Here is an 11,704-nt window from a genome sequence, read left to right as displayed (position 1 = left end):
TGATTTTACCTTGCCAATTGAACATTTAAATCTCAGAATTTTATTCAACTCAGAATAAAAGTTGTTTAACAAATGATCATAGTTTCAAATCGCTATTGTTGGTTTGTATTACAAGGGGGTATGTACATTAAGTGAAACACTGAGTAGACGTAGGGTTGGTCTAAGTTAACGCTCATCATGTACTGCACGTGCATTTGTATCACTGTTCCAATTACTGCGTTTACTCCCTTGTAATACAAACCAATAATAGCGATTTGAATCTATGATCGTCTGTTAAACAACTTTTATTCTGAGTTGAATAAAATTCTGAAATTTATATGTTTTATTGGCAAGGTAAAATTATGAGGATTGCAATCTTAATTTCACTTTATTTGATATACTTTTTTGTTTAAAGTGAAATTCATCGATATGTTTTCACTGCAATCAGACTATAGGTTAAGTGTTGATGTTAAGCTGGTGTAAATCGGTCATCACATCCTCACCCCAGGTATGCCTATCTTCAACCTCCTGCCTGAAATCACTCTCATTGTCATTTCAAAATAAGTTGTTTCTGTTTCGATACAAATATAACATCTGTGGCAATCAGCTTTCAAATTATTCATTCAAATCATTTTATAATGTAAGATTTATAGATTTAAACTCACAGGACATTGTTATAATTTATAGTCTTGTACTGGCCTTTTGCATTCCGGTTTAGTATAAGTTGTACATCAAGATTTTCATATGTGAAATGGTTTGAAATGCTCAGTAATTGGGGGGAAAATCTGGCTTTTTATCTGACCAGATTAGCAGTATCTGTGATTGAACATGTTGAATATACCAGGCCTACCATATCACTCCCAACACACTATCTAGTTGAAGACAAACGTAAGTTATGATATTCGAGGTAATTTAGACTTGTAAAGTTTGGATAAGAGTGTACAGATACAGGTCTATGTTGTTGCACTTTCACTCCGGAGAGCTGCTTCCTTGAGGCCTACCCGAAACCTATTGTTGTACGATTCCTGGTTCATCCTGATTGTGTTTCTTTGCTTGTCACCACCTCATCCTGTCATGGAAAAGGAGAATGGAAAAGCATCAATAATTTAAACAATCTTTATCACTCTACCTCTGAACTGAGACTTACTGCTTGTGCCTTAAGTTGGGATGGAATAGTCATAATAAGAACTATTTAAGTGGGGTGCATATGCACATTTATGTGTGGTTATATGGAGATAGTTTATCTCATGACATGTCAGTAATGCATGGAAGTTACATACTGACTGTTTAATATTCTGGGAATTTTAAACCTATGTTTTTGAAAAAAAGTAAATAAATGCTCGCTTGATGTCCTGAAAATGTTTCTCCAAACATGTGTATTTCTTGAATCATTGGCCTAAAACATGTTATGCTGCAATTCCCATCTCCTTCCACATCTCTTATATTCCATGGTCAGTCCATAATACTTTGGATTGTACTTTTCTATTTACAAAAGTCTAACATTGCCTGTAAGCACTTATCTTTTACCTATTTTTGTGAAAATGTATAACAATTGATCATGAGAAAACTAGCTCTGAATGTAAGTAGGTTTTAACTGTCGCTGAATGTCTTTCAGGATCCATTCCCTTGCCTGACTATAAACGACTAATTAGACCTGTATTGTAGCCAGTCCTATAGCTTGGTGGCAGAGATGGTCTTGTAGTGAAGTTAACCTACTTCCTCAAGAGGTCCCAGCTGTGATGACATTAGCTGATGATGGAATTACCATAATTAGGCCTTGCAGATTCTGACCCTTTAGCTGTCCACCTATGTTGACATAACATGCCATATGATACTGAAAGAGTGTCCAAACAGGCAACGTTCACTGTGAGTCTGTAGCCCGTGGCTAGTAATTCTCTGTTCAGTTTATACTTAATAAACATTATGCTAAAAAATTAAGTTCATACTACTTGTCTCGAAAGGTTTTGGCAAAGTCTACCTTAAAACTGTATTAGGAGCAGTAAAATATTCAACGGGAAATAACATTGATTTGGTATCAAACAAAATGGAATTTTAGAATCAGTTAATATTGCTGTTTTTTCTGACATTAAAAGTAGAATTCTTAATGTAAACGTTGTATTGTGCCATTATGGGGCCTTTGCTAAACAGTTATGAGTTTCCCAGTTAGATTTTGACTGAATTGATGCCAATTGATTTAGACTGGACTCCTGGATAGCTGGTTCCAAAGCAAAAGATGTCCATAGTGAAATTAATTGTATGAAAAAGTGTATAGAAATTGCAAAAGATGCATGCAGGATAGATTGATAGTGCATATTGTCATAAACCTGGCAAGTAAAATTTAATCCAAACAAGACTGAAACTATCCAATTTTCACGCAAAACCAAACCTTCTACGAAACCTCCCCTCCCGATGCACTGTACCCGTATAAATGAAGTGCAGGTTCATAAACATTTAGGCATTTAGTAACTTTACAGGAAAACCTCCTTTGGCATTCCCACATTAATGAAATGATTAGTAAAATTAGCCCTATGATTAATTGCCTCCGTAGTTTTAAATACAGACTATCACGCAAAATTCTCGAAACAATGTATAAATCCTTTATCTTACCTTTATTTGACTATTGCTGTCATCTCTGGGACAATTGTACAAACGAACAGTCCAATTAGGCTTGTTTGCCAATCCTTTTCTTTCTTCTTGAATGGAATATAATAGGTTTATACCAACCTCACCTCAATGAAATACCAAACAATGTTGATTTACATATTGCATCACTTGCGGTATGTGACTTTCATAAATGGTATGCTAACCAACATGAGTTCTCGGGATATTGTTGATTCAGGCATCGAATATGCATAAATGTGGCATGTATATAATTAGAATCATTCTGAAAATCAGCTTGTTATTTTCTTTTTATTTTGATTGTAACCAAGAGAAATAGTCAGAAATGAGGCGAAGTATCATTAACGTTACGCATGAATTTATAACAGTCATGGCCTCATCCTTGACGGAAACTATAATAAATAGTGTTGAATGTACCAAATCATTGAAATTCGTCTTATTCTTTCCCTAATTCTTGCTGAATACTCTTCCCATGAGACATTTGGTATTTGTGATAAAGACAGTTTTACATTATATTGTAAAATGTATTGGGAATTCTGGGAAGCTGAATTTGAATTATGTGTGATGCTATGATGCTAATATAAACGACGTATGTTTAACATGATTTTATAAACACTCTGCAATATGGCGGAAAGTTTACTTCTTTGTGTCTGCATATTTCAAGTGTCACAGAATGATCATTGCTCATTTGATAAAAAATATGTGGATTTCAAAATGTACTCTAAATACACAATATAGTTTGAAGTAATGTTGACCTTGGTAGGAGTGGTTAATATCACAAAAGAGGGAATTTCCCAAGCCGTGAAGTGCATGTATGTTCATCATGTATTTGAATATTTTTTTTACATCAAAGTGATGGTTAAGGATAAGGGATGATTTATGTAGAAATTGTAGGAAAGTTAGAATACATGAATATTCACCGATGACTTGGTAGATCTAGAGCAGGTAGACTTTGGATTTGCTGAAAGTAGTTACTGTTGGAAAGACAATCGACACAAGTTGTATGTTATACAATTTGAAATGTAGAATGTTGTAACACTTTTGTACAATGTTTTTGAAATTGCGACAGCACATAGGGCCACTGAGAAGTGCAGCCTGAGCCACCTGACTGACAGACGTCATGAGAGTTAAAACAGTAGGCTGCGTATCAAGACACACATTTAACATTTATTCGAAATCAGAAAAGATTTGAACCCATGCAATAACATTGTTGTGTTGGTATATCACTTGCCTAAACACCTAGAACAACTTCATTTTATTTGTGTGTCCATGCTGCCAAATATTACAAAAAAATAAATGTGTAATTTTTAACTATTTGTTCCCTCCAACCCTCAAGAGAAGATGAACCATGCACACTAAAAGAAATGTAGCTCCTGGCAACGTATTGAAGTTGGATCAGGACACACCTGTCAGACAGGTACCCTTTGTCATTAATCCTATATTTTAGCAGTGTGTATGTAAGCCGAGAGTTTAGTTTGCCAACTTTATCATTACATTCTTGCTCTTGTTTATCTGATATCAATAGGTGCATTAGATGCACATCAGATGAGACTTGTCGGTGTTAAAACACTGCATAGTGACAAAACTATTAAGATATATATAACCGTATATTGTTATCAAATCAGTACATTTTCACAAACATTATTATTTGGAGAGATAATGGCCTTAAGGGGATCAGATGCCTTGAAAGGGAAGTTTTTCTCAACTATTTATTATATATTTCATGAAAGTATGTTCTATTTTCAATTGGAAGACAATGTATTGTAAGAATCAGACGTTCTTTGTTATAAGATTGTAATCATTCTTAATTTAATGTTACAATTTCTGAAAACTTTTATCAAATCTGTTCTTTGAAATATATTTATATCCTGTTGAATAGTTTTAGTTTATTTATTTTCATCTCTGTTGAGTTTAGCAATGTATTTTTGCAATATGTTTCTGCTGTCCATGTGTAAATATTGTCTGACACCTGCGTTTTTTATTATTGAGCTGTAATGCTTGTAGACGATTATCATGTTCTTATTCCTTCACAAGTCATTGCTTGTGGGGCAGTGGGGTAACCTAATGGTTAGCATGTTTGCTCAACCTGCCCGAAGCAGGTGTGATATCACACATTGGCACAGTGTGTCATGTCCAATTCCTGCTGCCCCTGCCCTCATAGTGCAAGACTGTTGTTAAAAGTCCTACTCACTCATGCACTTATTCAACTACTAAGAAGGTATCCTATAGTTTGTTGTATTTATGTATTTGTTGTAAAATTTTAATCCAGGCATAAGGATACCATGGGCAGGGCTGGAGAGTTACCAGGAGGGTTTATCATAGGTCCATCTTGGACTTTAAATACCCCTTGCGTCCATCATTCGTCACCATGGTGATCATAGGTGATCAATTCTATGTTGCAGCTGAAAAGCATTCCCGTGTCATGTTTTGCTTGTAAATGGTATGGGTTTAATGGCCACCTTTACAGTTAGTTGTCTCCCAAATACTACCTGCTTGTTGTAAGAACTGTCTATGGAGGAAAGGTGTGAAGATCCAGTTAACATTGATGTTCACCAACCAATGCTTGTGGAAGAGGCAACTATCTGAATCTGCAGGTCATTGTATCCAACCATGTGGATTGATGCTCATGTAGTCAATCCCTGGATTGTCTTATCTAGACTTACAGGTTGTTCAGCTTGACCTGATCAAGTGAATACTAATGCATTGCCTGGCCGTGTTACAACTGGTTGGGTCTATTACTGTGAAGGGGTGTGCCTTTGTCAGCAGATTGTCAACATGTCCAAAAAAATGATAATTGAACTGGGTGGAGAGAGTGATAGCGAGAGTGAATTGGATTCTGAAAGTAACTGACTTTACATCGTTAAGTTAGTAAACCAAACTAGATAGCATATGACTGTAAAAACAATTCATGTTTAAATTGAATTGTTTTTTCAGAAGTGTTGTTTTCCGGGACAAGTTCTGTAAAGAATCCATGTATGCATGTTTTGCACGAACGCAACAATAACAACAGTCTCTGCTCCCCTATTTAATGAAGTTAACTCAACCTGCCGTTTGTGCCATTGACCTCTCGGGTCATGCATATGTAGAGTAGCTCAGGTCAAGCTGATCACCTGTAATTATCTAGATTATGGGGATTGATACTCATGAAGTCAATCTATGGATTGTCTGATCTAGACTTGATTATCTAGAACATGCAGATTGATACTCTTGAAGTCAATCCCTGGATATTGTCTGGTCAAGACTTGATTTTCTAGATGCAGCCCTGATAAATATCCTGCCTGTCTGATCCAGTGCTTTCTTCCTGCCTGCATGTCACCTTCATGTTGCTCATTATGCTTGTCAGTGTAAGCTTCATTCATGTTAAACCTCCGTCATATTGTTTGTTTGATTCTCGTTTGTATGTGCAGTCATATGTCCATCCACTAAATCACTTTCTTCACACAATGTGTTTTCTTCACTCAATGTGTACCGTAACCGGTGGCTACAGGAAAATAAAATGTTTAACAATGTTCACAACACTGTTTCGTTGATGTAAACCTGTGATTATGCAACATATCTTGTATGAAGATGGAGAAGGATATCTTCATATCAGCTCAGTGGGTATTAGCTGAAAGGATCCAAGAAAATATCAGGAAAGGTCCTCAACAACATAGTCTAGTCCTAGCACCCCCATTCCACAGAGATTTTTGGCTCATCGGTCACTCATCGGAACCAAAGTTTTTACCTTCCGGTAACCCACCGATGAGTATCGTATCACAGTCCGAGGAATCCGATTTGTATATGTCGACTATCAGGTGAGTGTCCGACGTGTCGGGCATGATCCGATGAGGCGAAATCGTCCGATGAAGGAACTAAGCTCAGAGCTTAGTTCGCCATCGGACGCTCTTTCCGGTCTCAAATCGAGTCAGTGTTGGATGAATGTCGAGTCAGTCCGATGTGTGTCAGATTCGTGTTGTGCAACTATCGGACGTGTCCAGCCGACGTCGGACGGCAATGTGATAAGTGTCCGATGATTAACAGTTATCTGACGCTCATCTGATTGCAGTCTGCAGTGTGCCCGACGCGCCTGATAGTCGCCCATCACCAGTTCGATTCTCCTCGGAGGGTAACGTGATATTTAGCACCGTCTGATTGCTATCCGGTGTGACATCAGAGGTAATCCCTCATTAACTCAACTGCCATCCGACACATATCGCATAGCAAGCGGTGACATCTGACGGCCAACGGACTACGAAAGGAGGGTCAGCCGACACTAACCCCGCAGAGTTTCATCGGACACTGCAGCACCAAGATCCTGAAGATGGGTCCAAGAAAGAACAGAAATGTTCGAGCACAGAAGGCAAAGAAGCGACCTTCCATTCTCCTGGTATAATGTTGTGGTTGGCATCCTCTGCATCCAGCTGACCATGGTGCATGGTTTGGTGTCGTATTCGGATCAGGTTGTTGAGGCAGACACAGGTTTCTATCATGTTACGCACAAAGTCAGGTTGTTGCTGTAATAAAAATCTGGCTGCCAGTATTCCGAAAGCGTTCTCCACGACTCTTTGGGCTCTGTTTATGCAATAGTTATATATCCGCTCTGTAAGAATCAAGTTCTTTCTCGAGTAGGGCTTCATCATGTGGGTTCGCAAAGCAAAATCGTCATCACCGATCATGAAGTATGGCTTGTTATGGTTGTCACTGGTCATTGGCTCAGGTGGGGAATCCTATTTGGCCTCTCTCTGAGTGCCACGTGCTTGCTATCAAGTGCCCCCATTACATGTGGAACGTTCCAACGCCTCTCGTATTCTTCAGCAATTGCATGCCTTATCGAAAAACCACCAGGACTTCACCAAAAGAAAACTTGCAGAAGCAGTTCAAATCCGGAGACACAAGCCCTCAATCAACAGAGACCAGGGATATCTCATCCCTTCTGCATACAATGAACTGATAGAAACAACAGATAAGAGCACTCCAGCTATCATTGCTAATTAATCTCATCAGCCATGTATATTTTTGTTTCTGCCTCTAGGACCATTGGCTTCCTCCTATTGTCACTACATTATTACCACCGTGCCTTGTTGTTGTTGTCAATCCCCTTGGTTCATACCTACATGTTGTTATTACTTAATCCCTGTTCATGTATATAAGTCTGTTCTGTGCTGTAGTACTTCACTCTTGCTTGACAACGGTATAAGAATCCATATCGAAACGGCGCATCATATATAATAAAAGAAGTTGTTATCCATAAACAATCTTACTTTCTTATGCCTCTCGTATTCTTCAGCAATTGCATGCCTGTCTTGTTCAGTGGTGGGTGAGGTGAGGTGAAATTGGGTTTAACGTCGTGCTTGAGAATATTTCGCTCATTTGACGTCGTGCATGCGTGTGTATGTGTATTTGCGGCTGCTTGTACTAGCCCACACTTAAGCTGGTGTTATAGTGCTAGCCCACTGAGATACCATGCCGCAGTGAAGCATGAATACCCCACTCAGACACATTATACTGACTCCGAGCCGACCAGTCCTTGTTGTACCCATTAATGCCGAACGCCAGGCAGGGACCAACAAGTGCCATATTTTAACGTCTTTTGGTATGACGCGGTCGGGGATCGAACCCGCGACCTTCCGCTCTCTGGGCGGACGCTCTAACCACGACAGCACGGAGGCGGTTCTGTTCAGTGGTGGGACACTGGATCACTTCATCAGCATACTCATCCACTATGGCTTGACAGACTTCGGGGATAAACTTGCAAATTGTTTCTCCAGCAACCCTGAAGCTGTATGACAGTGATGGATACCGATCGCCAGCTGCAAGGTGCCTTAGGGTGCAGGCTAACAGGCTCTCCTGGCATTGGTATCACCCTTCGTGAGTCTTGGTGCGAGTCTCTGGAGTAGTTCATCAAAAGATTCTGGCGTAGATCTCAAGAAATTGAAGAATGCCGTTGTATCCTCCATTCTCAGTTCAATTATGAGTCTGGTGTAGTGCTCATATAACAGCCTTCTATCAGCTTGCAGTCATGGTCGAACCCAACAACGACGTGGTCTTCTATGCCTCCTCAGCCTCCTTCTCAGGACCTCAAGGGTCATTGCATCTTGTTGCATAGTTTGTTGCTGCAGCATTAAAACAAAGCCCAGGGCTGCAGCGTTGCGAGGATCCATGACTAGTACCGTCAAGAGGTGCAGCCCGCTTTAATACTCGACTGCCGATTTTGGCGAAAAATCCGACCAGTAATGGGTCAGTGTCCGATTACCCTTCCAATGGTAAGCGATTTGTCGGATTGGTGTTAGGAGAGTGTTGGAAGTTTCAGATTAATGTCAGGTCACCCTCGAATTACAATCCGACTGCAGTCGGATCATTCGGACGCCTCCGATGAATATGGCGGACAGACATCAGGCCGCTACCAGTTTTTCATCCGATTAACCCGATCAATGTTGGAACTCTATCGGATTTTACGGAAAAAAGGGACCCCCGAAAAAGGATGTCGGGTGAATTTTCATCGGAACTCATCCGAACGCTGAAATTATGGCAAAATTGGGATGAGATGGGCTTCAGACGAGGTTCCGCTGGTCAGTGGAATGGGGGTGTAAACTACAACCAATTGAAATTGTATGGACAGGCTCAGTGACTTGTTATTTGCTTAACATTATACCATAGGGCTGGAACATTGGTCACAACAACAATCACTTGATTGTCTGGTCCAGATTTGATAACATGCAGCCTGCTGTCATAAAACATCAAGATCAGTCAACTAAAACTTAAAACTGCTGTACAATATTTAGAGATAAAGGTTATCAGTTATCAGCTTTTGATGAGGCTAGATAAGTGTTTGTGTTTAGGTTTCCTGTTCTGTTCTGTTTGTCCAACACGAAAGTGAGGTGAGGTGAAATTGGGTTTAACGTCGTGCTTGAGAATATTTCGCTCATATGACGACGTGCGTGCGTGTGTATGTGTATGTGCGGCTGCTTGTACTAGCCCAGACTTAAGCTGGTTTTATTGTGCAAGCCCACTGAGATACCATGCCGCAGTGAAGCATGAATACCCCACTCAGACACATTATACTGACTCCGAGGCGACCAGTCCTTGTTGTACCCATTAATGCCGAACGCCAGGCAGGGACCAACAAGTACCATAAGTAGTCTCTTGGTATGACGCGGCCGGGTATCGAACCCGCGACCTTCCGCTCTCCGGGCGGACGCTCTAACCACTACACCACGGGGGCGGTCCCAACACGAAAGTGAAGGCTCTTGCTTTCTTACAGAGATATTGACATTGTTCTGTGAACAACTTTCTTAAACAATAGAATATAGAGCAAGTTTGTGTTTTTCCCTAAAGGAATTAAATGCTGATTGTTATTTTAGTGCTTCTGGTGGTCTTCTTCATTTGATGGTTAAAAACAAACACGTCTTCACAAATGTAATGAAAACTTTTAAACTTTTAAACACCAAGACACTTTAAGTCTGTAAAGAAAAGCAGCTGCTTTATGTAGTACGCTTAAACAACTTCACTCACTTATAAATAATAACAGATACCCTGTCGCTATATATCCTAAAAACCATAAGAGTAAAAGTGTCAATTCAGTTGAAAAGAAATCTCCAGAAACCATTGATCCTTTTCTGTTGTACAACGAGGTGTGCTGTATGAGGGTCTAGCTCCGATGTGTTTCTCCTTGTCTAATCCAACCCAAGGTCAAGGCTTTCGAAATGTACAGTATCTAGACGGGAAACTGGTTGTTATTGCAACCTTTTAAGTGAACTCTTTGTAAAATAACAGATTGTTGAGAGGCCACCAAAGAAAAACTCGAAACTTGTTTCTCATTGAAGTCCAGGGAGATATTTGAACATGCATCCAGTGCCAATGCAAACCGTTGTGTGGGGCTCTCGATTTGGGGGTGGGTTGGAGGGGGTATATGTTCTGAATGTCTGTGAGATGTTGGTACAGATCCAGTGATTCTGGAAACTGTTGTGAGCGTATACGCACAATGATGAATTGAGCTAATTGCATGGCAGGTAAAAACGGTGATATCAGCGTGTGTAACTGGCTCAATACTCACCCGTTAACATTTGTTGTATTTACCTGTTACACAGGAGAGCTCAGTCAGGGGTCTGATCCAACGTTCCACACTGTATTAATTCTTGGATTGTCAGTTTCACCATGTCAATTTCTTCAGTCATCAAACAGGCATGATATGCTGAGGGAAACAAATAAGGGAACACCACTTCATCGCAGTGTTCCTATATTTATTCTCACCCACAGTGCAATATAACGCTTGTGGAGAAACCTGGAAAAGAATAAAGGAACACTTGTGCATTTAGGTAAACATAACAAAATATATTGAACTTGTGCCGTAATTTATTTGAATACCTCTCCCTTATTTATTTCACTCACTCGGTATATAATAAAAGCACCTGTTTGATGCAGAATTGCAGCTATTGCCAGTCTGTTGGGTAGAACGTGTGTTGTCAATGATGGTTTATGACAAATGTTCAGTTAGTGATGTGATGGATGTCCTGTCAGCAATGTTCTATTATGTTTTGACGTGTATATGTTGTTTGACTGAAACTGGCGACAAAATGCAACAATACTCTGGACGATCATATTTTTGATTAAAGTTATTTTGCCAACCAAAATGTAATGTACATCACAAAAAGTTGCTATATTTATGATTGTTGATCTTAGATTACAGAGAAAATAAACCTTGTTCTGCTTATCTATTTGCCCATTGTGTTGGTTTTGATATAATTGGCAATTCCAATGGATGGATTAATAATAAGAGGAAACTGTTGAATTGTTCAAGATAAACATACAGGTATGGTTATCACAACAATTGAGACTAGATAACTAAATTAGCAATCACCACATAATCCGACATGAGGGGCAGTCGTGTCAGTCTCCAGTCAAACAAACATCCTACTTACAGCTCGCTGGCGACATGCAGGTGACAATACACTGACAACTGGAGGCCAGCCCTGATAAGTTGTTCATTGTTACATATGCATACATATACATACATACGGTTGTCATTTGCAGGTTTTTATAAGTTTGGTTAAGTAAAATTCCTGAAAATTCATATAAAAGTCCCTTGAAATTTTACTTATCAGGTTTCCACTGTATGTGGACTTGTACC

The sequence above is a fragment of the Haliotis rubra genome, unplaced genomic scaffold (assembly GCF_003918875.1).
Source record: "Haliotis rubra isolate DU_JTF1 unplaced genomic scaffold, ASM391887v1 Scf19, whole genome shotgun sequence".
NCBI lineage: Eukaryota > Metazoa > Mollusca > Gastropoda > Lepetellida > Haliotidae > Haliotis > Haliotis rubra.
This window is presented reverse-complemented; position numbering follows the sequence as displayed.